The 25,431-nt window shown below is 39.0% G+C and overlaps 2 long non-coding RNA genes across 3 annotated transcripts in view; one reads left to right on the top strand and one right to left on the bottom strand.

The window, feature by feature from the left end:
- LOC106995095 (uncharacterized) overlaps positions 1-25,431 on the top strand; it is a 397,441-nt gene that overhangs the window by 365,095 nt on the left and 6,915 nt on the right. The window lies entirely within an intron of this gene.
- LOC144338249 (uncharacterized) overlaps positions 19,135-25,431 on the bottom strand; it is a 109,097-nt gene continuing 102,800 nt past the window's right edge. For both annotated transcript variants that reach the window (XR_013412223.1, XR_013412224.1), the window contains one exon: positions 19,135-19,624. This is a non-coding gene — a long non-coding RNA (uncharacterized LOC144338249). The remainder of the gene's footprint in view (positions 19,625-25,431) is intronic.

Here is a 25,431-nt window from a genome sequence, read left to right as displayed (position 1 = left end):
GTTGGGTTAGAGGCTTTCAAATTCTTTCCAGCTCAGATATACTGGTTGCTTGATGGCCTATTTGGGATGTCAAATATATGAAAATTTTGTTTGGTACCTGATACATTTCAAGGACAAGATACAAAGAATATTTCTGATGGAAAAAAAATCCTAGTTACTTTTCTGGCACCACTAAAATTGCTCTTATTCCCAAAGCCAGGTGATTAGAAGAATGCTTATTTGCTTCTGTCGTTGACTTTATTTGACTTTCTAGTGAAGACTTGGTCTCATAGGATGAAACTGACAGCAAATTTCCTGTAAGACCACTTTGCCCTGTAGAAAAAAATAATTGATTTATCCTTTTATGTTATCTCATGAAGTACTATTGATGTTCATGCTAAAAACTCTGTGTTTCTTCCTGAGTAAGGACTCAAAAGGAGACGATTCTGAGTACAGAAAATCTGATATTGACTGATGGAGTGAGTGTTTCAGATGTTTGCTGACATATGAAAGGTGATTTGATTTAGAATTTAAGCACCTCTGAGAGTTATGCCCTCTGTATAGCGCCTTTGATGTGTACACATTCCTTCCTTGCTGTGTTTAAAGAATTCATTCTCTCTTAGTAGGTAGACATTGGCATTACTCAGAATTTAATGCTTCTGTTAATTGACCTTTATTTACTGTGATAATGTACCTAAAAATAGACACATGTTCTAAAGATATGACAGTAGAAAGTTTTGGGGACTAGATATTTCATCTACTTATGAATGACAAAAATATACCCCAATCACAATTTAAATATTTCTTGGCCACAGTGAGCTATTATCTTCTATATTGCTGGGGCTGGGTGCCTGGTGTTTTATACATTATCTGTACTTTATTTTTTGATACTTCAGAGAAGGCAGATTGTAATTTGAGCACATAGGATGATCTGGAGGCCTATCCTAAAACATAACCCTCAAACTTTAGGAAACATAGCTGCAAACTAGCTACTCGGGAGAGCAAAAATGTCACCTTCCACCCCATTTTCTCTGGGAGTCTAAGATGACCCCTTTGAAAATTGCTTCCCCAGTATGTAGTCCCATGGCATACACTTTATTATAATCACTTCTTTGATGTCCATCTCTTAGCTTGGGTATTACATTCCCAAGGGGACAGGAGCCCTAGCTTGTTCACCTCTCCTTTCCATTGTTTAATACATAGTAGGTACACAAAATGATTATCCAGTTAGGGGTAATTATTGATTCATTTTGATCATCTGTCTCACTAGAATGCAAGTCCCATGAAATAGACAATTCATGTTTTTAAAATACTTTATTAGAAGACTGCTGGTGATCAGTTGGTGCTCAGTAGCTAGTGAATGAATGAATGAATACACATTAACAAAAACAACCGATTTAAAAAGTCAGAAGGTGATCAAACTGATTAGTTAATACTTAGGCACTTAGACTCCACTACCCAGAATAAATAAATTATGCTAAAACTGGTTGTTTAGGCCATGCAGCAGGGTGCCTTGGCTGGTACCTGTATTCCAAGCTACTCAGGAGACTAAGGAGAGAGGATCCCTTGAGCCCAGGTTCAAGACCAGTCTGGGCAATATAGACCAATGTCTCAATCAATCAATCAGTAAAGTAGTCCGTCCACCTCTTTATTCTGAATCATCAATATTAGTCTATCTACCTCTTTATTCTGATTCATCAATGTACTTTGTATGGTGATATTTTAAGAATTCTGGCACTAAAATAATTTCTATATTTATTTTTCTTTTTAAAATACCACAGCAATATTGGAGTATAATTGACAAAATAAACTGCACAGATTTGAAATGTACAATTTGATACGTTTTGATATGTGCATCACACAGTCAAGATAATGAACATCTCCATTACTCTACATGTTGGCTTGTGTCCTCTGCAGCCATTCCTTCCCACTAGACCACCACTGATCTGCTTTCTGTCACTATTTATTAGTTTGTCTTTCCTAGAATTTTATGTAAGTGGGATTATACAGTATGTACTCATATTCGTTTGGCTTCTTTCACCCTCATTATTTTGAGATTAATCCACATTGTAGCGTGTATCAACAGTTCATTCTTGTTTTATTGAGAAATATCCCATTGTATGAATATAGCTGTTTGTTTAACCATTTACCTGTTGATGGATATTTGGGTCGTTTCCAGTTTGGGGCTATTACAAATAAGGCTTCTACAAACATTCATGTAAAAGACTTTCTATGGACAAGTATTTTCCTTTCTCTTGGGCAAATATCTAGGAAAAGAATGGTTGGACCATATGGTAGATGTTTAATTTTGTTTGTTTGTTTGTTTTTTGAGACAGAGTTTCACTCTTGCTGCCCAGGCTGGAGTGCAATGGTGCAATCTCGGCTCGCCGCAACCTCCACCTCCCGGGTTTAAGCAATTCTCCTGCCTCAGCCGCCCAAGTAGCTGGGATTACAGGCATGTGCCACCATGCCTGGCTAATTTTGTATTTTTAATAGAGACAGGGTTCTTCCATGTTAGTCGGGCTGGTCTCGAACTCCTGACCTCAGGTGATCCGCCCGCCTTGGCCTCTCAAAGTGCTGGGATTACAGGTGTGAGTCGCCACACTCAGCCCGATGTTTAACTGTTTAAGACACCACGAAGCTGCTTTCTAAAGTAGTCATACCATTGTACATTTCCACCAGCAGTTGTGTGGGACTCCTAGTTTTTTCACATCTTTCCCAACACTTGGTATGATCAGTCATCTTAGTTTTAGTCAAGCAAACAGGTATGTAGAAGTATCTTCTTGTGGTTGTAATCATCATTTCCTTAATGACTAATGACTAATGATGTTGGGTGCCTTCTATGGGCTTATTTCCCACCCATGCATCTTTTTATTTATTGGGTTTTCTTATTATTGACTTTCAAGAGTTCTTTATTTTGGATTCAAGTTCTTTATCTGGCATATGGTTTGTAAATATTTTCTCAGATTGTGGCTTATCTTTTCATTATCCTAACAGTGTCTTTTGATGAGTAGACATTTAAAATTTTTATGAAGTCCTGTTTATCAATTTGTTTATTTCTGGATACTTTTAGAGGAGTAAGAAATCTTTGCATACCCCAATGTCAAAAAGGTTTTCTCTTATGTTTTCTTCTAGAAGTTTTAGAGTTTTAGGTTGTAATTTAGAACTATATGTTTCACCATCTCTGAGCCCAAGACTTCACTGGAAGTCACAGCCAATGTGATAAGACAAATAAAATAAATGAAATATAAAAAATTTAATAAATCCAGGGCTATATTGTTCAAGGTATAGATTTAATATTTTTGGATGTAGATATCCAATTGTTCCAGTACCACTTCAAATAGAGCATACCCTTTGCCCACCTAATTGCCTTTGCACCTTGTAAAAAATCAGTTGCTTGTATCTTGAAGTTTTATTGTAAGTCTTGAAATCTGGGAGTGTTAGCTCTCCAGACTTACTCTTTTTAAAAGTTGTATTAGCTAATTTAGGTCCTTTGCATTTCCTTATAGCTTTTAGAATGAGATTTTTCAATTTCTATTAAAGAAACCACACTGGGATTTTGATTTGGGAGAACTGACATCTTAATCGTATTGGAGTTTCTGACCTATGAACACAGCATAGTATATATTTCCATTCATTTAAGTCTTTAATTTGTCCAGCGATGTTTTACACATGTTAGGGTACACATCTTTTACATCTTTGTCAGATTTGTTCCTATGTATTTCTATTTTGAAATTTAATTTTTAAAATTTCAATTTCCAGGGTTATTTTCCCCCAGCTTTATTAAGGTCTAATTGACAAATAAAATTGTGTATATTGATAGTAATGTTTGGATATATGTATGGATTACGAACTGATTAAATCAAGCTAATTCACATGTCCATCACCTCACATCCTTACTATTTTTGGTGGTGAGAATATTTAAGATTGACTTTTTTAGTGATTTTAACTATACAGTGTGTTGTTATTAACTGTAGTAGCCATGTTGTACAATAGCTCTTTAGTGCTTATTCCTACTGTTGAACTGATACTTTGTACACTTTAACCAACATCTCATCCTCCCATCTTTTGCCCCCAGTCCCAGGCAGCCATCATTCTTCTATTCTCTGCTTCTGTGAATTTGACTTCTTAAGATTGCACCTATAAGTGAGATCATACAGCATTTGTCTTTTGTGCCTGGCTTAGTTCACTAAGCATATCATGTTGTTGGAAATTACAGGATTTTCTTTTTTTTTTTTTTAAGGCTGGATAGTATTCCATTGTACATATATACCACATTCTCTTCATCAGTTGACGGATATTTATGTTAATTGTATATCATGACTATTGTGAATAATGCTGCTATGAACATGGGAGTATAGCCATCTCTTTGAGATACTGATTTCATTTCTTTCGGATATATACCCGTGGTGGAATGTGGAATTGCTGGATCATGTGGTAGTTCTATTTTTCATTTGAATTAGTAATATGTAATGTTTGAAGAATCTCCATACTGTTTCTCATAATGGCTGCACTAATGTACATTTTCACCAATAGTATACAGGGGTTTCATTTTCTCCACATCTTCACCAACACTTACTTTTTGGTCTTTTTGATACTAGCTATTCTAACAGGTGTGAGGTGATATCTCATTGTGGTTTTGATTTGAATTTCTCTGATGATAAGCCACAAACAGCATATTTTAATATACCTGTTGAACATTTGCATGTCATCTTCTGGGGAATGTCTATTCAGGTCCTTTGCCTCTTTTTAAAATTGAGTTGATTTCTTACCATTGAGTTGTTTCAGTTCCTTATAAATATTGAATATTAACCCCTTATCAGATACATTGTTTGTAAATATTTTCTCCCATTCTGTTGGTTTTCTGTCCACTCAGTTGATTGTTGCCTTTGCTTTGCAGAAGCTGTGTAGTGTAGCTGATGTAATCTTATGTGTCTGTTTTTATTTATGTTGCCTGTGCTTTTAGGTTCAAATTCTCCCCCAAAAGTTGCCAAAACCAATATCAGGAAGCCTTTCCCCTATGTTTTCTGCTGCAAGTTTTACAGCTTAAGTCTTATGTGTTTTTATTTGAATTGGATTTTATATATGGTGTGAAATAAGGGTGCAATTTCATTCTTCTGCATGTGGATATACAATTTTCCCAACACTACTTATTAAAAAGACTGTCCTTTCCACATTGTATGTTCTTGGGAACTTGGCCAAAGATCAATTCACTATAAATATGTGAATTTATTTATAGGCTTTCTATTTTGTTCCATTGGCCTACATATCTGTTTTTATACTGGTATCATATACTGTTTTGATTAGCATACCTTTTCAGTATATTTTGAAACCAGAGATTGCATTGAATCCATGGATTGCTTTGGGGCACTTTACAAATACTAATTCAAATCCATGAACATAGATATCCTTGCATTTATTTGTACTGTTTTCAGTTTCTTTCATCAGTGTTTTATAGGTTTTAGCATACATGTCTTTTATCATCTCGATTAAATTTATCTCTAAATATTCTGTTTTTGATTCTATCATAAATGGTATTTTCTTGATTTGTTTTTCAGATAATTCATTGTTAGTGTAAAGAAATGAGAATTTTTGTAGGCTGAATTTATATTCTGCAGCTTTACCAAATTTGTTTATTAGTTCCAACATTTTTTGGTGGAGTCTTTATAATCATGTCATCTGCAAATAATAGCGATTTCACTTCTTCCTTTCCAATTTGGATGCACTTGTATTTCTTTTTCTTGCCTAATTGCTTGGCTAAGACTTCCAGTACTGTATTAAATAGACTTTGGGAAAGTAGGCATGTTTGTTCCTGATCTTAAAAGAAAAACTGTCAGCTTTTTCTCCAATGAGTATGATGTTAGCTGTGGACTTATTGTATATGGCCTTTATTGTGTTGAGGTATGTTCCTTCTATAATCTGTTGAGAATTTTTTATCATGAAATAATATTTATCAAAAGATTTTCCTGCATCTTTTGAGATGATCATGTGGTTTTTATACTTCAGTCTTTTAATGTGACATACCACATTTCTTTATTTGTATACGTTGAACCATTCTTGCATCCTAGGAATAAATTCCAGTTGATCACAGTGTGTGATCCCTTAAGGTGCTGCTGAATTTTGTTTACTAGCATTTTGTTGAGGATTTTTGCTGCCTTTCTAAAATAAGTGTGGAAATGTTCTTGCTGTCTAATTTTTGGAAGAGTTTGAGAAGGCTTGGCATTTATCTTTTATTAATGTTTTGTAAAGATCACCAGTGAAGTCATCAGGCCATGGGATTTTCTGTGTTGGGAGTTTTTAATTACTGACTCAATCTCTTTGCTCATTATTGGTATGATTAGATTTTTAATTTCTCACAATTTTAGTAGGTTGTATGTTTCTAAGAATTCAGCTTTATATTGATGGTATATAGAAATACAATTGAGTTCTGTACATTAATTTATGTGCTGCAACTTTATTAATCTGATTTTTAGTTGTAGCCCTTTTTTGTGAATTTCACCAGATTTTCTATGTAGAAGATCATGTCCTGTATTAATAAAGATATTTTTCACTGTTTTTCAACTGGATGACATTTTTGTCTTTTGCTTTCCTTATTGCATTGGCTACAGTATCTAGTAGAACACTGAATTTAAGTGGTCAGAGTAGATATATTTTCTTATCAAAGGGAGAAAAAAATATCACACTTAATTTACCATTAAGTGTGATATTATAGACTACTCATGCATACTCTTGAGCAGGTTGAGAAAGTTGGGGCAATTTGTTTTCCATCTCTTTTGGATCACTGTCCTTCACTGACCAATACCCAGTGTCTTGCAAACCATTCTTTCCTATGTCTGTTCTTTGGTTGTTTTAGGAAGGAGAATAAATCAGGTATTTTTTACTCCACCTTGCCTGGAAATGGAAGTTCCTAGATCTACTCTAAATATTTTTTAAATAAAAATAGAAGACTTTAAACTCTTATAGCAGCCACATGATTGATTAGTTTATTTTACTATGTAGAGAAAGTTTTGTTCCTCATGACAAAAAAACATGAAGGCACATATCTGGTTGATATTGTAATGTTGGACTGAATGATTGATTGGGTCATTCAGTAACTATTTGTTATATGCCTACTACGTAACAGTGCCAGGTAGATTTCCAGGCCCTGGAGATTTGTCTATAGACAAAGACGGTAGGTTTTGCTGGAGTGGAGCTTTCAGTCTGGTGCAGGAGATAGTAGATTATTACACAAGTAAACACATAGGTAAGATAATTTCAGATAGTGAAGACCATTGTGCATCTAACTGCTGTTTCTGTTAAAAGTCATTCTGTTTCTAAAACTTTGTTTTAGAGAGAATGACTGGGAAAAGGAAATACCTTAGAGCTGTCATCTGAGGAGTCCTCTATGAAGAGATGACATTTGAGCTGAGACCTAAATGATGAGAAAGAACCTGTTACTCCAAGTTTTGGGAGAAGAACATTCCACACATCAAAATAGGTAAAGACCAAAAGGATTTAGGCTGGATAAAGAATTTAAAGACAGAAATACTCCCCTCACAAAGAAAGAGTAAGAGCCTAATAAAAAGGGACTGTAAATATATATAAGAACCATGCTATAGATTATTTATAACAATATTCTCAGGGTAATCGTGAATAAAGCATTCTCATAGAGCTTTGCAGGTTGTTCAAACAGACATTGGTCTGCCACCTGAGCCACACTGGTTCGGAAGGAATTTGAAAATAGCCCTAGATTTAGGTGTGTGCAGTAACGTACTAGAGTTGGCTTGGGTGGGCTCCCCAGAGCCAATTTTGGGCATCTTTTCTTAACTCACATTCAATGATGTCACCTTCATAGCTTGAAATCAACCATGGTGGGAGTATCTACACCACAAAAAAGGCAAATTTTACAAATCAGGCTTTTCCCCCCCAGAAATCTCATTATTAAACATTTATTAGCACACTACTATATAACAGCATTTATCAGCACAACAGTACATAATTAGTACTCTCTATATAATTATTAATATATAAATATATTCCTATAGATCGCAGTCTATAGCCTCTAAGAGTAAGACAAAACATAATTTTATACGTAATAACATAATTATGTACCTAAGAAAGAAGAAAGTTATGCCAATTATAATTTTGAGATTCCATGGACAGAGGTAACATCCTACTTTCAACTATGCTAAAAATGTGAAAAACCTGAACTTTAGAATTGAAGAAATACAGCATTACTTAAGCTCATTATATAGAAAATGCTGTATAGTTTTTTTTTATGCATTGGTCATTCACATAAAATGCCTAGCTCTCATTACAAGTCCAAAATTAAAAAAAAATCAACAACAATACAGTTTTTAGAGTTTAACAAAAGTATGTGAACTTAGTAAGTCAAATTCATAATGTAAGTCAAGATTTTGGGACCTTATGTGGACAAATTAAAAAACAGCCTCCCTTTCACCTACTATCGCATGGGACTTGCTGCTTTTTATTGATGTATGATTTATTTGTCTGTTTTTCCCAAATAGACACTAGCATGCTTGAGGGCAGAATTCCTCCATGTGTTATTTTTCTTTATATTTTCAGTATTGAGATAGTTGCCCAGCTCATTGTAAGTGATCAAGAAATGTCAAGTAAAATAATAATAATAATAGATAAGTAAATACATTGATTTATCTCATCTATCTATCTGTCTGTCTGTCTATCATGACTCCTAACCAAGGCATATTCATGTTTGGGTATACTATTACACACACAGATGGTAGCATGAAGGTTCTACTTTTACAGATCTTTCATTATGACTTATCAGTCAGATACATTGTTCAGTAACCTCTTTTCTCTGGACAGTCTCACCAAAGAGTCCAGCACACAGTGCTGGTCATGTAACCCAATTGGTAGGCTCAGATATTTCTGACAAGTTAGTTGAGTATAAACTTAATAAAAACCTGATTGTATTGACTACATCACTGGCCTCCTCTGATGACATTCGGACATTCTGACATGAGTAGATTTGTCCTTCCTTGCTTTTAAGGACTGGATGCAGGTGAAAGTCTCCAGTGAACCTCTGTATCTGCAGCTGCCTAACAAGCTATGAGAAAGAGTCTTAGGGTACCTCTTCTCAGGCACTCTGGTTCAATGTAAAAGAAAGTGACCATTACTACCAGGTACCAGCCAAGCACGTCACTTTGAATAGATCCATTTGGACAAGATGGCTTCTTTCCTTTTCTTTTTTCTAGAAGCTGAAAATATCCCCTGATAGCTTAACAGAGAAGAATATATTGTACTCATGTATTTACACAGAGGAGAAGATTTTCCTCATTGTACTTGCAATTGCGTCTTGTGTGATGACCTCCATTTTCATAATCCTTCATGGAGTATCATGATTTTAAAAGCTTTCTCTCCCTGCTGTTTCTGTTAAAAGGTTTTCTGGTGCAATTCCTGGAAAGTCAAATTCTGCATTTAAATGTTGTATTTTCACAGATATAATATAAAAGAGGCCATACTTCTGCGTGTTTTTCTTCCTGGGAGAGTAGCAAGCAATTCCACCCTTCTGCGTATATTGTTAACCAAGCTGTAAGAGTGTACAGCAGCTTTAATAGCAAAGCAATTGTGATTACATCTTGCTCGTAATTATATTTATTTACTCACATATGTCCAAAAACGCAAGCATTAGTCAGACTGTATGGGTATGTGTTTGTGCAAGGAAAATCATCCAGTGGGTTGACAGTGAGGAAAATAGCTTGTAGCCTCTTAGGTCTCTCCCATCACGGACACTCCCAGAGACTGTCGGAGCTTACTTAGTTTTTGCTTCCATGCTTCTAAAATCGATTGCATTTGGAAAGCAGGGTGATTTATTATGAGTGATGGATTTGCATCAAAATAATCAAAATATTAGGAGGTGCATATAACAAGATACATGTCTGTGATCCTAAAGAGAAAAGAGTTAAGAAATACCATGGTTCAAAGCAGCTTTAGAAATGGCAGTTGTCCCATCCAAGGAAAGGATGTATGCTGCTTCTCAGGGAATGTAGAGGAAAATAGGAGGGTTAGGCATGAGAAAGAATTTTAGATCTGCATTTTTGAACTGTCCCTAAGGAAATGGGACAGTGATAGAAATAGCATTGGCTTTTTGTGAGGTGGATGAGTTTGGGTCCTGGCTGGGCCATTTATAGCTCAAAAGAGTTTGGAGAAGTTACTTTACTCCTCTGTGCCTTCATTTTCTTTTCTTTCTTTTTTTTTTTTTTTTTGAGATGGAGTTTTGCTTTTGTTACCCATGCTGGAGTGCAATGGCACCATCTCGACTCACTGCAACCTCCACCTCCTGGGTTCAAGCAGTTCTCCTGCCTCAGCCTGCCATGTATCTGGGATTACAGGCACATGCCACCACACCCAGCTAATTTTGTATTTTTAGTAGAGATGGGTTTCACCATGTTGGTCAGGCTGGTCTCAAACTCTTGACCTCAGGTTATCCGCCCACCTTGGCTTCCCAAAGTGCTGGGATTACAGACATGAACCACTGTGCCTGGCCTGTGCCTTCATTTTTTATTACTAGAATGGAGGTAGCAATGCCAAGCTTATTGAGCTATTTTTAAATTTATTTAAATGTTATAAATATTTAAAATCTCTCATGAGATTATACAAACTCCTTGCAAGCAGCCACTGAAAGTGGGCCGCTGCAGTAGCCTCAGAACCTGGAGTAATTCCTGGAACATCATACTCAGTGAGTATTTCTTTTTAAGTAAATGAATGTAAATTACTTGATATGCACACAACTCAGAACTCAGACCATTGCACTGTATTATTTTCCTATTCTGCTGTAATAAATGACCACAAACTTCGTTATGTAAAAACCACAAATCTCTTCGTTCTGGAGGTCACAAATCCTAAAAATTAAGGTAGTGTCAGGGTTGCAATTTTCCAGAGGGTCTAAGGAGAGAATCACTTTTTTTTTTTTCCTTTTCCAGCATCTAGAAGCCATCTGCACTTCTTGACTCATGGCCCCCCCTTTCAGCTTCAAAGCCAGCAGCCGAGCATCTTCAAACCTCCCTCTAAATCTTATTCTCCTATCTCCCTCTTGTAAAGATCCTTGTGATTACATTGAATACACTGACTAATCTGGGAGAATCTCCCCATCACAAGATCCTTAACGTAATCACATCTGCAAAGCTCCCCCTTTTGCCACATAAGGTAGCATATTCACAGGTTCTTGGAATTAGAATGTGGGCATCCTTGGAGCATCATTATGTCTACCCCCAAGTATCTATTGTGGAGTAAAACCTGCCTATTTATTATCACCATTTCATTTTATTGCCTGTTGAAAACTCCTATTGAGGACTTTCCTAAGAAGTAATAGGCCAAACTTCCAGATTCCCTTTTCATTTCCATGGCAATGGTCCAAGGATGCCAGACACCAGCCATGACCCTTCAGGGCTTGACAGTGATTCATCTCACTTGCAGTTGGACTTAGGAGGGCCTTTTGTTGGGATGAAGAAGTTTTCAGCAACCAACAGAAGCATGCAACTCCATCAATATTTGTGGATTAAATGAATAAATGAATATTCAGAAGGTAACAGCCTACCTTCGAGGGTCATTTCTGAAGACAAGAAATGTCTTGTAGAAAATTCTTTGTAATTGACAAAAGAGCAACATACATCAGTTATCATATACTTCCAGGGACTCATTTATTTTAAAAAATGTGGTGGTGGCTTATATGCCTTTCTTCCCTTGGGCTGAAACATTTTCAAACACAGTGGTTGAGTCCTTAGTGCCTGAAGCTTGTTAGTGCCCACCAAATAGTTGTGAAATAGAATTGAGTTATGTAAATCATCAAATAATTCATGGAAAAGCCAAGATCTCATACAAGATTTAGGCCGGCAAAAAGTTAAAGGTCCACTAAATTCAGTCTTTCAGCTAGTACCTACAGTTTTTCTGACCATGCAGTTTAAAAATCATCTATTAAATTTCTTCTATGGTGACACTAGAACAAACGAGGTTTCTATATTTGGCAAATTTGGTGGGAAGTTCTTTATTACACTGAATCAAAATGATCTCTCTATACTGTCTGTGCATCCAGGTCTGGTCTTTGTCTCATATGTCACTCCGCTTGAGACTGGCTGCCTTTTCTTTGTACTCTGGTATAGCTCACATCTCTCCTATAGCTTCCATAATGTCAGATTTCAAGGGGCTATTTTTGCATTTCTACCACTAGACCACAAATTTCCTAAAAGCAGATTTGTTTTGTCTTTGAATTCTCAGAGCCGAGCAGATTGCAAGATCTATAGCACAGGCAGAGTCCACTTTGGTTGAATGAATGCTACAGGTAATTAAGCATAATGGAACAAGCCCAAGACATTCAGTAAAGAGAATTGGGTTTGAGGTTTAACCATGCTACTTTTGAACTATGTGAATTGGGCAAGGCAGTTCTCCTCTCCCAGTCATAGATTCCTGTGATTTTATGGCAACCACATGGGGTTGTTTTGAGGATTAAATGTGTGAATTATGGGAATGTATTATGCAAATGGGAAGGGTTGTCTCAGTGTCCTTGAAGCCACATAGAACAGATCTAATCCTTTTCTATTTGGCAGCCCTTCAGATATTCAAGGGAAGAGATCTCACACTCCATATCCCAAGCTTACTCTCTCTATATATATAGATATAAAATAACTAACTGTGAGGTATCCGGAATTAAAGTTCTAAGTTTCAAATATCTACTGTGCCACTTATTAGCTCTGTGTCCTTGGGAAAGGCACTTAACTTCTTCATGCCTCAGTTTCCCCCTCTGTAAAAAGTGAAATAAAAATAAGGCCTATCTCAAGTCAGTGTGAGGACTGGATAAGATATTGCATGTCAAAGCTTAGGACAGTGCCTAGCACATAGTAGGCAATCAATTATTATTATTATACTTATGCTTTTCCCTCAGCGTTCATGTCCCTAATTTCTTCTACAATTGAACCTTTGTTTTCAGTCATTACTCTTTAAGAATAGCAAATAATTTTTTTTTTATCTCGTAAATACTTCAACCACAATTGATGTCCAATGGCTGCCTTGCGTTTGGGTTGGGAAGGACTCTGAGGTTCTGTGTGGGTTCAACAGGAAAGAATGTGAAAACAGACTACTGATATTTTACAATGATAGAGAAACAGTAACACTCATGTCCCAAATATGCTGATCTCATTTCTTTGCAATTCTAAGTAAACTGAATTTTTTTTTAATTGCCTACGGCGGACTGCATGCCACACTAAATTTCCTAAAGGTCAGTTTGAAGAACATGAGAGGTAAGAAGTCCCTGACTTGTGACTCCTTCCTCCTGTTAAATGCCAGGCACTCTTTTAGATGTTGTTGCTACAGTGCTCTTTTCGGTATCATTCATACAAAGGAGAATAAGTTCATGTGGGGCAAGAGGGAATTAACTGAAGAAATACATTGGAAGGTAATTGCAAAGAGTGGTAAGTACCAAGTGAAAACCAGAATGAGAGACTTGGACAGTGTCTGGGGAGCAGGGAAGGGATGTGTAATTTAGATTGAACAGTATAACGGAAGGACTTCTTGAGTAGTGAGATTTGAGTGAGAAGGGTCCAGTTTTGTATTGGCTGCTTTAACAAATGGCTTAAAACATGATGGCTTAAAACAACATAAATTTATTTTCTTATAGTGCTGTTGGTCAGACACAGGTCTCACTAGGTCCAAATCAAGATGTTATCAGGGCCATGATTGTTTATGGAGGCTCCAGGGGAGAATTCATTTCCTTGCCTGTTTGAGCTTCTTTTGACCACCCATCATCCTTGGCTTATGGCCCCTTCCTCCATGCTTACACCCAGCAATGGTGGGTCTATCTATCTTCCTGACTCTTCTTCCTCTCGTGTCCACTTTTAAGGGGTCTTATAACTACATTAAACCCCCTTGAACAAATCAAGCTAATCTCCTTATCTTCAGGTCTTTATGTCATTCATATTTGCAAAGTCTCTTTTTCTTTGTGAGGTTGTATCTTCCCAGGTTCTGGGAATCAGGACATGGACATCATTGAGGACCATTATTCTGTACACCACAGTTATAAGGGTATGTGGGGCAGAGCTCACCAGGTAAAGACACCAGGAAGAGCAAAGGCTCTTGGTACCTTTAAAAGAAAGAAAGAAAGAAGACCAATGTTTCAGTAGCCTTGTAAGCAAAGAGGGTGGCAAAAGAAGTCATGTTGGTTACCATTTACTAAGGAATTACTATGTGTCTGTCACTTGGTAAGCATGTTTTATATATTATTTCATAGATTCTCATGGCAACCCTATGACAAAGGCAGTATTATTCTCTTCCTTCTACCTGATGAGAAAATGGTAGCTCAGAGGCGAATATATGTCCCTAAGATCACAGAACTAATATCTAGTGAAGGTAAAATATGAATCCAAACACTCTACGGGTGTTTTTTCTTGACCACAATACTCTTCTGCTCCCCATACCTATAATGAATGTGCTTAGAAGTAGATCTCAGTGGAAACTTAGAGGGGGTGGTCCGTGGTTATTGGTGAGCCTGGCTCCTACCTTGGCTACGGTCTTAAGTGTACTTTGAAAACTTTCTCACTGATTTCGAGCTCCAGGCAGGGACATTTTCCTGAGAAACAACAATGAATTGAGAAAGAGAAAAGTAGCTGCTAACAGCTAAGAGCTGATCTAACATGAAAAACTGGCCCTTTGTAATTCTGGGAACTGGCCTGACACTCAGAGCAGCCCTGGTGTTCTTCTGTTGCACATGAAAACTTTTATGCAACACCAATGTCTGTGTGACCATGACAGGGTCAGGCAAAAACAAGACCACTCTGTAATCATGTCTCAGCACAGACAAAACATGAGTGTTGTTCAAAAATACAACATGAAGTACCAACCATCAAAATACTAACCATCCGTCTTTTCCCAGATAATTTGGTGACTTCAGCTTTCTTACCAATCACAGCTGAAACCTGTTGTCTGTCCCCTCATAGATCAGATGTGCTAAGATATACAATCATAGAATTGCCTCCACTTCCTCACAGTGCCTAATAGAGAGCAAACTCTCACTTTCTTGAATCTGCTTCAAAATCACCTCACACAAGCCCAAATCCTGTAAGTTCTTTCTAGTATCTTGTTACTGAGACAACACGTGGCCCCCTTTGGTGTGGTTTTCTCAAATTCCAACAAGCCAATAAACTTAACTTGGTTTTACAGGTGTGTTTCTGGGTGTCTGGCTGGCGGGTATTGTCAGTCAAGAAACACAAATGCATGTAACATCACCCACATCCCTAATATTCTTCTCTGCGTTGTTGGAAGCTATTACAGGTTAGGGTGAGGTCCTATTGTGACAAAGGCACAGAATGCAATTTGGTGACAAACTGCAAGGAACAGAGTGCTCAGAGTACTGGACAATATGCAGGGAGACAGAATTTATGGTTCAGTTCTCAAGTCTACATGAGTGACCTCAGGCAAGTTGTTTAATCTCAGCCTCTGTTTTATCATCATTAAAATTAGCATAACGATGGCCGGGCGCGGTGGCTCAAGCCTGTAATCCCAGCACTTTGGGAGGCCGAGACGGGCAGATCACAAGGTCAGGAGATCGAGACCAGCCTGGCTAATACGGTGAAACCCCGTCTCTACTAAAAAATACAAAAAACTAGCTGGGTGAGGTGGCGGGCGCCTGTAGTCCCAGCTACTCGGGAGGCTGAGGCAGGAGAATGGCGTAGACCCGGGAGGCGGAGCTTGCAGTGAGCTGAGATGCGGCCACTGCACTCCAGCCTGGGCGACAGAGCGAGACTCGGTCTCAAAAAAAAAAAAAAAAAAAAAAATTAGCATAACGATGTATCAGTTTACAGAAATGTAAAAAGCAAATGAGGTAATCCATGGAAAGAACTTAGCACAAAGCCTGCCACGTAGTCAGCATAAGATAAATGAGGGCTGTTTATTACAAATACTTACTGCAGAAAAAAGAGATCTGCTAGAGATGGCATAATCAGGAGTGCCCAGCTGGAAGAAGAAGGACTTAAGAAGAGGTGCGTAAAGAATAGGGAAGCCAATACAAAGAGAGGAGGCACTGCAGCTTCCCAAAACAGCACTGGAAGTCCTCAGTGATTGAAAGAGACAGAGAGCCATTCCTCTGAACCATTCTCTAGCCAAGTCCCTGGGACCATACACCCCTTCTATGAGCATGACCAATTCAACAGATTATGTTTCAGACTTTATCATAATAGTCAAGCCTCTGAGTCTTTGGAAAAGGAAAAATGTCCTAAATAATAAGAGATTATTTGAACTGAAGTGGTTTAGTGAAAACATACAAAAAAATGCAACATGGTTTGGGACTGAGAAACACTTGAATTCATTTCTTGGTTCTTGCTTTGCAACATCGAGCAACTCACTTTCCATTCCTGAACCTTCCTGAGTTCTCTGGCAAAAAGGGATGGATACCTGCAATTCAATACTGTTGACTTTTTGAAAGAGAGAGTTTAGCATATTGGATATGTAAAAGTATAGTATTTGTGGTGGTGATGGTGGCCATGACGATGGTAGCCCTGGTGGTGCTGATGGTGATGGTGGTGGTGGTGGGATGGTGATGGTGATGGTGATGTTTGTGGTGGTGGTATCTCTGATGGTAATGACGATGATGGTGGTGATTGTATGGTTGGTGGTAAAGGTGGTGGTGATGTTGGTAGTTGTGAGGTGGTAATGGTGAAGGTGGCGGTAGCATGGGTGGTAATGATGGTGATAGCATTGGCAATAGTGATGGTAATGGTGGTATTGGTGATTACGGTGGTGCTGGGTGGTGATGGTGATAGTGGTGGTAGTCCTCGTGGTGGTGATGGTGGTGGTGATAGTGATGGTGGTAGTCATAGTCCTGGGGGTGATGATTGTGATGGTAGTGATGATGGTGGACTTACCCTACACTCGAAAGCATGAACTGAACTATTATCTTCATTCAACTGAAAGTTGTCAACTTGACAATTTTCTATTCTTTAAACTTCATCTCCCAGTAACCTGTGTTATCCACACATATCATAGATGGAGGCAACAAGAAAGAAAAGAAGGAGGTCTACAATAAAGAGAGATAGTGAGGGCTGCAGCCTCAGTCCTTCCTTTATAATTTTTCTTTTAAAATTTTTTATTCTTAATTATGAGTATCTATTAGCAGTATATATTTAAGGGGTACATGTGATGCTATTTTTGGCATTAATACCAGTATCTTCTGGTCCTTTCTGGGACCTAAGCTCAGACACTATTTCTCACCCTCTTAGAGGTACCCTGTTACTTCTGAGTGGAGCATTTTCTTATTTCTAAATCTTTTTAAAAGCATCATTATACCTTTATTAGCTCTACTTTCCTCCTTCCCTCCCTCTACTCCCAGGCTGCACTTCAAGTGTTCCAGGGAGATAGCCCCTTCTTTTACCATGGAAAAAGCCTGGACCAAACCCATTCTTGCAGCACCTGAAACTGCAATGTCAACTTCAGCATGAGGTGTACGAGAATTCCTAGTGAATCACAATGCTTATGAGTGGTAAACCTTGACTTTATTCATCCGATGCTGAAGCAAGTCACATGCTGCTATCTGTCCTCTAACTTTTTTCCTCCTCCAGAATATAATAAATTAAACATAGTATGAAATGCAAAAAGGTTACATTGAGACATATACTATTTGAAGGTTTAATTCATTTTTCTAGTGTATAAGACACAAGGCTATTAAATTTTTAAAGCAGTGATCTCCTAAACTCTCTACTTTATGAGGGCTTTCTTCATAAAGATAAATGGTTTCCTTGCCAAATCAAATGCAGATTTGAAACAAATTAAGTTAATGTTCAATGGTACAAGGTAGAATGGATGGGGGAGCTGTTTTATTTTGCATTGTAATAACCATACACACCTAAATCAATAGCTGTGGAAAAAAGGCAATAATATCACATAACTGCAGGAAATGAAATATAGTGGTTGGGTGGGGGGGAACAGGCTGCAAAAAGAAAGGGTTTGTATTGGAATAATGACATTTCATTAAACAGGGAAGGAGTGGTATTGAAGAGAAGTCCATAGCAGTAAATTCTATTTCTTATAATAACACTTGAGACGAGTTAAAGTTGGCTGGGTATTGTGATAAAGGATAATGCCGCCGTCCTTTTGTGCATTGTGCTATAATTTTATGTTTAAAGAAAACCTGAGATATTAAAGAGGCAGCACATGTTTTCTCAGTGTGTCCTTATTCTTCTAATCTTTTGCTTAATTTGGTACAAGATCTTATGATCCGTCTGGAAGTCATTACTTGGATAAGGAAGGCAGTCCTAGGTTTAAAAAAGTGCATTTGAATGAAGGCCAATAAGCATTCTTATTCTTTTTAATTTTTTTTTTTTTTTTTTTTTTTTGGTGGAGGGGCAAGGCAGAAACAAAAGGATTTGCTATTAATGAAAGAGGCTCTTTCAACTGTTATCAGAGAGAAAGTCATTCCCAGAGTTGGTAGTTTTCAACATATACCTATGATTCCAACATTCTCTTCCTCCAGGCACAGCCCCAAATGGGCACAGCTTGTTTGAAATCAGCCTTCAGGTTGTGAAAGCTGGAGAAGGACACCTGTATGTTTCTGTCTCTCTGGACCTCTTTCTGTTCTCTTCGTTGGAAGGAACAGAAGCACTTTCTCAATCTGGCACCTATGTGCCCACCCCCCCACCACAACCTTCCAAAGCTGGGCCTACAGGGATGCTTGTAGGAAAAGCAAGGTACCAGAGGGGTCACCTCCTCTAGGAAGCCACCTTTGCCCTCTCCAGTTAGATGAACTGTTAGTCTCCATTTATAGTGCTGCTTTGAAGTGGGAAGACAGTACTATGCATTTTACTATATTATCCCAAATAATGGGACATGTGATGCCTGTGAAATGGGAAGCAGATACCACAGAGGTGAAGTTTATGGGCTCTAGAAGACTAACCTCAAGGTTAGTCCTCAAGGACAAAATAGTGTCTGTGACCTTCAATAGCTCTGCAATCTTGGGAAATTTCCTTAAACTCTGTTCTTCAGTCTTTTCATCTGTAAAATCGTACCTATCCCTCCAGGATGTTGTAAGGCTTAGGTGAGAAAATGCATGGAAAGAATTAGCACAACGTCTAGCATGCAGAGTATCTGACAGTTGTTATTGGCATTGGTATCGTTATCTTCATTATTAAGAACCTTGTGAATCATGGTTCTCCCTCATTTATTTTTTATTTTTTGAGACAGAGTCTCGCTCCGTAGCCCAGGCTGGAGTGTAGTGGCGCAATCTTGGCTCACTGCAACCTCTGCCTCCCAGGTCGCTGTTCAAGCAATTCTCCTGCCTCAGCCTCCCAAGTAGCTGGGATTATAGGCACGTGCCACCATGCCCAGCTAATTTTTGTATTTTCAGTAGAGACAGGGTTTCACCATGTTGCCCAGGCTGGTCTGGAACTCCTGACCTTATGATCTGCTTGACTTGGCCTCCAAAAGTGCTGGAATTACAGGTGTGAGCCACCGCACCTGGTCTCTTCCCCATTTATATTTGAGAAACTTGAAGTTCAGCAGAGCAAACAGCACATAGAAGGCACTCAACAAAATGTCCTTCCTTCTCTTTATACCGTCCACTTTCTCCAGTGTGATCACAATGCTGTGGGATACTTTTATGTGCAGAAGAGATCTCTACCCCAGGTTGATGACCGAAAAGGGTTGCACTCTGGAATAGAAAAGGAGTGTCAGGTTTGTTTGTTTAATACATAAATCTGTAAATAATGCCTCAGTTGCCTCCAGCCCAGACAGGTGCCTCCATGCTACTCGGCATCTCAGCCTCCCAAGTAAGCCCATTTACCAAATGCTGTTTTAATGACTAGGAGGCGTTACATAAACTTTAATAAAAGAGCTCTAAGTAGACAACTGAGGATACAAAGTAAACAGCACATTTAATCACCCACTGAGCACACAGTCCTGGGATGAAGTTGCATGGTTATTCTGATCCTATGTAAGTCACTCCTTATTCTCCTGGTTCTCGAGGATCACTCAAAGCCTACACCCATGAAAGGACTGGCAGGAGCCATGAGGAACCCAGAGGGGGCACACAGTAGGCATCACACATCAGGAAATGCAGAAGAGGCTGTTCAGCCCAGATCCTGGACTTGAGTCAGGCATGGGTGACCAGCTCCTAAATCAGGCTTAGCATAGGAAAGCCTTGGAGGGGCTTGTGGTTTCCAGGCACCAGTCTGTATGCCTGCCGCATCTATGGGAACATGCCTATCTTTGCCAATTCTGCAGTAGCATACATGTGGCTAGAAAGGGTGTAAGCATGGTGCGTTGTCCCCAGGTACCATAGACCCTTGTTCTCCTGCTGGTTTGATTGGGAGAAAAGACTTTTTCATTTCATCTGGTTATGATGCAGCTTGGGACTGCACTAAGCAAGGAGGATTCTAACTCTCTTAGCCTCATGCTTGTCTTGTCTTCGTAGCCACCATGTGTATTTAAGTGGTTCAGCATGTGGCCTCTTGTCCCCTGTCTGGTTCCTATCAAGAAGGATGGGAGAGTGTTATCTTTTTTGGCAGAATTTAAAATAATGTGCCTTATCTTTTTTCTTAGAATTTTTTCCTAAAATTTTAATGAGGAGAATATCATAATCATACAAAAATAGTTAAAATGACTTTATGCAAAACTAGCATCTATTCTCAAGTTTTCTGGGTAGTGGAAAAATCCAGGGTTTTGGGACCAAAAGACGGTACGAATCTTGATTCAGCAAAGTATTAACCTCTCAGTGTGCTCATGAGTAAAATAGGCATTCAGAATACCTACCATGTGAGGCTGTTGTGAGAATGAGAAATAAATGATGGGAATGGCGTGGTCCACATATGTTGTTCAATAAGATGTGCAAGTCCTACCTCATTGTGGTAGGCCTCCTTGCGGATGTCGTTTCTGCTGTTTTTATTAAGAGAGGAGCTCTTTCTATTACAATGATTTCTGTTCTTCGAGGACTACATAGTCCCAGAAAATTTACAGTTTAGCCCTTCTCTTGAATCAGTAAAATTTCTTAAATGTGTGCTGGTCTCTGGTCTGAACGGAGACTGATAGTCTCTGTGCTTGTCATGCAGGAGTTCATAATCTTAAATTAGACAACTAGAAATCATAATCGGTATGTCGGCTAACAAACAAGGCTGAACTCATCCGACAGATTCTCATTTCTGAAGAAACAGTACAATTCCCCTGGGATTTGGGTGGTCTGGCTGGGCACTGCATTAGTTTCCCATGACTGCTGTAACAAGTTACCACGAACTTTGTGGCTTAAAATGACCACATTTATATTTCAGTTCTAGAAGTCAGAAGCCCAAATTGGGTCTCACTGGGCTGAAATTAAGGTGTCTGCAGGGCAGTGTTCCTTCTGGAGGCTCTCGTGCAGAATCCGCTTCCTTGCCTTGTCCAATGTCTAGAGGCTGCCTGCGAATGGCTCATGGCTCCTCTCTCCTTCTTCAAAGCCAGCATTGGTGGCTTTCCCACACTCTATCCCTCTGACACTGACTCTCCCATCTCTTTTATTCTTTATCATCACTTGTGATTGTATTGGGATGACTCAGCTAATCGAGGTTAAGATCCTTAGTTCAATCACATCCACAAAGTCTTCCTCTTTGGCAGGCAAGGTAACACATTCACAGGTTCCAGGGATTAGGATGCATGCACTTTTGGGGGCCATTATTCTGCCTCCCCAGGTGCCATGGGGCAGACAAGATCTCCCACAAGGAACCTCGAGTGGAGTTTTGCAGAAGTAGAGTGATCCACTGAAGACTTCAGTAAGTGGAGGTTTCTGGGAAATTTTATAGGAAAGGATGGAGAAAGTTTTTCCATTTTGGCTTATTATTGCATTTTTTGTAAAAGGCTATTTCTACTTTAGTTACAAGATGATCACCATGATGCTAACTGCCTTTCGTTGAACATCCTCAATGAGTCACTCATTTTGCAAAGTGCCTGACCACATAAACTCACTTTATCTTAGTAGTAACCCAGCAAAGCATTATCTCCATCCTGTTCTTGGACCTGTAGCTCTTATACTGGGCAGCTGAGATTTGAATCTGAGTCTATCTGGCTAGGAAGTTCGGATTCTTTCCAATAGGGCACACAAGTTCCTGGGAAAGGATTCTTCACTTTTTCCTTGGACTGGGCTCCTGGTCAAAATTCTGTTTCCCAGCCAGATGTGGACAGATGCAAAAACCAGGAGCAGGAATCCCTTTTTTAGCTTGAGCATCAGCTTGGTTGGGAGGCCGGGGCTGGCAAGAGCTCAGAGACATGGGCTCTCTTCTCACTGCCCTTCAGGATGCAAGCCCATGTTGAGGAAAGGATTTCCTCTCCAGCCCAACATCAAAAGGTTCCGGTCAGGGCTCCCAGGGCCAGGATGCTGTTAGCATGGGATATTAACCAAACACACTTCACCCCTGTGTTTGTCAGTGGTGGTTGTGTTTTTGATGCAGCCTCATTCTTTGGACTTAATTAAAACCCAGTTCCCTCTTTTATTCAATTTATGAGGCCTAGCCTGCAGGATTAAGTGATTACAGACAAAAAGCCCCATTTGTGAAACACTCCTAAACTCAAGCTGTTACGCTGCTTACTTGTACTCCATTAAATTAATAAGGAATGAATTGGCTGATCCATTATGAATAAAGCAGTGGGGAGTCTTTGCCCGGTTCATACTTTCCTCTCCCTCCTTGGAGAACATTTGTGTAAAATGATTAGGTTCATATTCATTCAATTGGAATTCTCTAAAAGTGGAATGCATAAATTACTCTAAAGACACAGAGTTTATCTTAAACATTAACTACGAAGGGTGAATTAATAAGACTATTATAAAACCATTAGCATTCAGTGTGTTTACCTACAACTGCAGCATACCTAAACTAAATTCAACCCACAATTGCCATTTGTGTTGGGAGATCAAGCTAGTTTATTTTAGCTCGCAGTTCATTTAAACTCATAACACACCCTTGAAGATTCAGTTTTTCTATTAGCTTTTATTTCAGGGGCTCCTCTTAGTTGGAAACTTAACTTGTTATTTCCTTATTCAGCCATGCACCTCTATCTGGCAGTTACTACATCCAAATGTTTCCAAATATTGGTTGTTAACTCTACAAGATAGGAATCAAGAACGCTAAGGACACATAGTAAGCTCCAGAGAAGTCAATTATTTAAGGACTAACAGTTGGAAAGTCACCAACAGTTGGAGAAAGGGAGTATTCAAAGACTTTTAGTTGACCAAATGCCCAGGCGGTTTAGAGAGTGTAGTATGGCTTTGTACAAGTTAAATGTCAGTTTGATTCAGGGTATTCTAACCTGGGCACTCTTTACACACTTTGGGCTAGATTGTTCTTTGTGGTGGGGGCTGTCCCGTGCATTATACAAAGTTTAGCAGCATCCTTGGTCCTACTCAACAGACACTGGTTGCAGTACCTCCCCCTCTCCCCTTCCCCGATTGTGACAACAAAAATGTTCCAAATATTGTCAAGTATCCAGTAGAGATGAGCAGGGGTTGTGATAGGGGCAAAATAGCCCCTAGTTGAGAACCACTGCCTTAATCTGTTCCAAGAAGTGAGGGGGCATTTAATCTCTCTTCAGGACTTGGTTTTCTGTTTGTAAAATGAAGAAAGATGGTCTCTAAAGGATTCTTAAAACTCTCCAAATATGTGATGACATGATCCTGCTCAATGGCAGTTGCTTTTCTGTCCTTCATCTGGTGGGAACACAATAGCTTAAAAACATGAATCATTTTGTTCTTTAAACTCAGTCTCCTCTCTTTGCCCCCATCCTCTCCCCTGGTAACAAATCAGTTTCCCATTGTAGCATTGAGTGGTAAAATAGAAACCATCAGAAGAGGACGTCCATGTGCTTTCACTCTACCTTCCCTCCTGCATCTGCACCCACACACTCTGTCTTCCTCTGGTGAGTGACTTGTAATCAAGTCTGCCTGGTTCTCAATTCCATATCGTCACCCAAATGAACTTAGGCTGGAGATGCCTTGCAACAAGGGTGGAGTTGTTGCATCTTCCCTGTTAGAATTTCCAGCACACGTGTGTGTGTATATGTGTTCTCACAAATGTCCAGAACTTCTAAGTGATTCCTGCCTGGTGGTCCCACAGCCATCAGGAGAGAACTCAAATACCTGAAAATCAAGCTATCTCAACTTTGGAATGGCAAGTTCTTTCACATTTGCAATAACAAAATCCACACTGCCAATACAGTAACATCTTCCAATTCCAGTTCCCTAGGGGACTTCAGAATCAGGTAGCTATGGTTCTAAGTCCCACTAAGTCCCACTAACAAAAAGGTGGGGTACATGGGTACAGGTGCAAATAGGAGGTCAAGTTAAAGTATGTGGGAATTCCCTTCTGAAGGCCTGTTTTCCTGCTTCTGACTAGACTGGAAATACCAGGGAATGCTATCCTTATTTTGGGTACAGAGGTTGAGATGAGGTAAAGTGCCAAAGGACAGGTATTTAGAGAGAGGTAAGAATAGGTATAAGCCCTGATTGCCTGAAACCCAAGCCCTTGACTCTCGACCTCAGCATACTGCTTTCTTACTATCTTCTAATTCCTAAAGTCATTGTAACCCATCAAAAAACCCACTGTTCTTTGTCAGAACAGAGCACTAGTTAATTAAATGAAATTTAAAATAATCTTTATACCTGTAATTTGGAGCTCTTGCGTTGCTTTTTTTTTTCTTTTTTTAACATTCTTTTGTTCTTTATTTACTATTATTTTAAATAGCATAGGAACCACTTTACCATTGGCTGGTTTTTCTCTCATTCTTCTCTTTAAGTCAACTGCTATCATGCCCTGCACATAATCAGAGTTTTAAGAAGGGGGAAGGAGGGAAGGAAGCCAGGTAGATGATAATCAGCAACATGGATCATTCACCACTGGCTAATTGGTAAACTGTAGTAGTTAGCATCATCTGATATAGAATAATGTGTACATGTCAGCTGAGTGTCTGTGCAACAGGGGCTTTGCAATCAGAGAGGACAGGGTCAGACTCAAGTATAACATCTTTCTAGTTGTGTAAACTTAGGCCAGTTACCGAAAATTAGTCTCAGCTTCCTTGTCTAAAAAATTTATAATCCGTGTCCCTCTGCGCCACAGCATAAAGTGAGACAATATTGTCATTAGAGCATTTACTAAGGTGGCTGCACACCCTTTCAGCATAGAAGTCAAGTCATGGAGACTGTCTCCTCCATGAGGCCCCTAAACTCCTTATCCTCAGCCTAGTGGGAAGGATTAACAAATTCTTTCTTGAAAGAACTTACATGTACATATGGAATTGGCAAAAGTCTGACTCTTTGGCCCAATTCCAAGCAAAACTAATCATCAGAAACTTCATGCAGATTTACGATTACTTTTTCTATAACAGGGTTAGGCCTGAGCTGCTGAGACAGAATTAAAAAGGGGCTGCCGCAAGCAGCGAGGGCTCAGGTCTCACAATGGAGCATTTTCCAACACGGTACCTTGTGGGGACACCCTGACTCCA

The sequence above is a fragment of the Macaca mulatta genome, chromosome 20 (assembly GCF_049350105.2).
Source record: "Macaca mulatta isolate MMU2019108-1 chromosome 20, T2T-MMU8v2.0, whole genome shotgun sequence".
Lineage (NCBI taxonomy): Eukaryota > Metazoa > Chordata > Mammalia > Primates > Cercopithecidae > Macaca > Macaca mulatta.
Note: the sequence above shows the minus strand (reverse complement) of the source record. Positions and strands in the feature narration are given on the sequence as shown.